General features: G+C 43.0%; 1 long non-coding RNA gene across 1 annotated transcript; it reads left to right on the forward strand.

Moving 5' to 3' along the window:
- Nucleotides 1-276: 276 nt before the first annotated feature.
- On the forward strand, nt 277-3,633 carry LOC147665736 (uncharacterized). Its single transcript, XR_015304983.1, has 2 exons — nt 277-3,275; nt 3,461-3,633. It is a non-coding gene; the product is annotated as an uncharacterized LOC147665736 (long non-coding RNA).
- Nucleotides 3,634-3,882: the final 249 nt, after the last annotated feature.

The following is a 3,882-nucleotide window of genomic DNA, read 5'->3' on the forward strand; positions in this document are numbered from 1 at the left end:
GCTGGGGCACATGAGCTCTCTGGTACATGAGGACCAAGCTGGATTCATCTCCAGGTGTAACACGACCATGAACATTCGCAGATTGTTCCGCTTGCTGGGAGAACCGCTCGTGGACGCCCCGTGCCCGGTAGTCTTATCGGTAGACTTAGAGAAGGCTTTTGACAGCCTGGAATGGGACTACCTTTGCACTGTGTTACGGAGGTTCGGCCTCGGGGAGGGCTTCATCAGATGGACCACGGTCCTATATGCCTCTGCATCGGTGTAATGGCTGGATTTTCTGTTTAGATGGGATCAGCCCCCAGGGGCCCCTATGACCCAGCCAAAACGTACTCACCTTCCGTCCTCAGGACCACCTATCCAGGCACCTGGTACCTACCTGAGGATAGGGAACTCGCAATATACAAGCTCATATTATCAAAAACACCACTAAATCTATAGGGATACTAAGAATACTCACTGATTACTAGGGATATCCATACCCTACACCACACTTATTTACATCAGTTGGTCTCGCGGTCACCCTGACCCAGACCATTCTACCCCAGGGCAGATCTGACACACAATCCGGCGTGTCTACACACGGGCCTGCAGAACCCAATGCTCCCTTTTCCAGCGTTCGCGATCCTGCGAAACATAAACGCCAGTATCCCCCCTGACGCTCTCACTTAGTCTTATACCACAATCCGGTGGCTTTACACACTGGTTTGACACTCCAGTGCTCTCATTAACGCCGCGTGTCAAACGACGACCACATTCCTATGAACACCTATACATATATATATATATTGGGATATTATCTCAGCTGTCTACTCGGGATGAAACTACAATAATAACTTTGGATGTGGGTCCAGATTATTGTGTATTACCGGCTCTTGGCATCAAAGGTCCACTCACTCCCTATTTATGTGATCACCACTCACCTGATTGGGATTACTCATCCATTCATGCGCCTAGCAAACACCTAGAAGTGCCATTTACCTTTAGTGAACAAGAATAGGGACTACACGCCAGTTAGTTATAAACTGGGGACATTTATTACAGTAATATAAACATTTATGCAAATCTAACAAAGACTATATAGGTAGAACACACCGCTTGAAAGAGAAGGATTACACATAACAGGAACACTCCGCTGAAAGGGAAAAGATTAAGTGTAGCTAATGTGATGAAAACAATATCACCTGATTAGTGTGAAGTCTTGTTCTAGCTGTCATCTGGGTTCCTCTCTCGTCTGTGCCTTGGCTCATCTCATGCTCTCTCTCCTCTCCTGCACTCTTGGGTACACCTCTGCGCTGATCGCTCTGTCTCTGGACTCCTCTCCCCCGCTCTGACTGTCTCTCCACTTTGCGTCTTCACTCTTTAATGGTTCCTGCCGCTCTGATCACCGTTCATTCTACTATCTTAGTCGCTCTTTCTCTGCGCCAATGTCCAATTCCATCTGCTCCCATAGGTTAATCCACGAGCTCTCCTCTATCTCTTCTAAAAGGCATTACTTCAGACTCCAGCTATTCACACTTCCTCCTGATAAACAACTGCTTCTGACTGCTTCCTTCAGTTCCAGCTCACTATTCAACTCAGCTCTTCTCCAGATTGAACCCTCTCTCTCTCTCTGCCAACTCCACTCCACTGCTCTCCTCTCTGCTGGACTCTCTCCTCGACTGACTCCTCGACTCCCCTCTGCTTGACTGCCTGACTCCGCCTCTGCACTTCACAAATATAGAATGCTGTTTCCTCATGGAAAGTTCCAGCCAGCAGCTTCTTCTCACCAATCCCATGCACCAGGCTCCTTGCGCCAGACGCTCCCACAGTGACCAGTCTGCTTGTTTCGTCTGGAGACTGAGCCCGGGAACAATTCCTGATTAGATTCAGCTCTGGCCGGTTCTCTCCGGTCCGCTTAGGGCGAACAACAGTTATAACTATAAACATTACTTTTGCCCTACAAAGCCTCTCTGCTTCCATCAAGATGGAGTCTCTCTAGCTTTAGACCTGTAGGCCCGAAAGGGGTGAAATGCTCCTTAGCTCTGTCAGAATACCTACATAAACCATACCAATATGTCTAATATGTCAAAGCCAATAGGCAATAGACAGGTTAAAGTCAAGAATAAAGGCACATTAAGCAGCTATCCTCTTCTAGGTCTGGAAAAAGGGCTTAAAAGGGCCAACACAGGCTAAGAATACCTATACTAGATGCGAGCAAGAATAATGATCTTTATCACTGCTAAATAAAGCCAAAAACCCTGCCATTACACTGCACCCTAGATCCTTATCTTGCGAGCATCTTATAAACAACAACAACCATCTAAACAAACATCAACATAATCTATCCAACATAGGCTAAAAATACCTATCCTAGATGTGAGCAAGATTAAGATCTATATCACTGCTAAATATCCCTGCCATCCACCCTTAGATCCTTATCTTGCGAACATCTGACAAACAATAACATCTAAACAAACAAACATCAACACAATCTATCAACAAATCAAAACCTAAAAAACTCCCTAAAAACAATGACAACTCAAGAAAATTCCACCTGAAACTCAATTGTAGGGAATAGAAACCTAAAAACAAATCAAAGCACCCTTGACTTGAATGCTGAAACATATCTGAGATTGGATCTGATAACAACAGAAACTAACCAAAGCATCCTCAAACTAAATGTTCCTCAACTTCTAATGATAACTGGTGAAATCTAATGATGTAGGGACTTATGTGTTGAATGAAAACAGCAAGGGGCCTAAATGGGCCTACTTCGGACAACTTAAGCTAATGGTGACACATGAAACTATTGGTGTAGGTGCTAATATGTGAGATGAAAATAACAATAGGCCTAAATGAGGCCTACCTGCTGACATTAGTCAATTTAAGGTGAAATCTGAGAAATAAACATGACAAACTGTTGCAAGGTCTGGATAAACATTAACACATAGTCATACTAAAAGACACACCACCCAGAACCATCTAAATTGTAAGGTAACCACCCTTTGATTAATCAAGGTGAAAATGCAAGAACAGTAAAAAAACTACAACCCCAGTCTACAAGATAACTAGTGTAACATCAAGCTTAAATCACACAGTGGAGCACATATGTGCGCCATCATTCAAAAAAGTCCTTCATTTGGGAAAAACTATAATAGGTGACATATTTTTGTTTGCTTTAAAAAGTGGGGCCTGCTTGTACAAGGGAGTATGGATCAAGTCCTTTTATAATCCTGTAACAAATAAAACATGTTTGGGTTTCATTTCTTTTTAAAAGTGGGGCCTGCTTGTACAAGGTATTATGAATCAAGTCCTTTTACAATCCTGTAACAAATAAAACATGTATGGGTTTCATTTCTTTTCAAAAGTGGGGCCTGCTTGTCCAAGGGATCATTCAATGTCCAAATTCATTTATAATACTGTTACAAAGAAAACATTTTTTTTCTTCTCGTTCTTTAAAAGTGGGGCCTGCTTGTCCAAGGGATTATTTAATGTCCAAATTCTTCAGTGTAGGCCACCACCCTGCATCCTCGGTACTTCCTCCAATGCGGCCATCCATCACCCGGTCTGGTCTGGTCTGGTCTGGTCTGGTTCCATCATCCAAAACAATAAACTAAAATAATAACATGAAAATAAAAAGCTAAAACAAATAAAGGGAGTGGGCAGACGCACGCACGCACCCCAACTGCAGCCATCCTAGAAACAAGAGAAGAAGTATCATTATTCTTGTAAAATAAAATTTTCCATTTAAAAAGCACCCCGGGTGCCTTTCATTATCGAAAAGAGAATATCCTAATTAATTAAAAAACATTCAAAATTTAACTTTTAGTAACATTGAGTGGGGCCTAACATACCCTAATCCTAACTAAGCCAGTCCCACCCTTCTGGGCAAGAGTCATGCTA

This window comes from Lissotriton vulgaris, unplaced genomic scaffold (genome assembly GCF_964263255.1).
Source record: "Lissotriton vulgaris unplaced genomic scaffold, aLisVul1.2 SCAFFOLD_8657, whole genome shotgun sequence".
Taxonomy (NCBI): Eukaryota; Metazoa; Chordata; class Amphibia; order Caudata; family Salamandridae; genus Lissotriton; species Lissotriton vulgaris.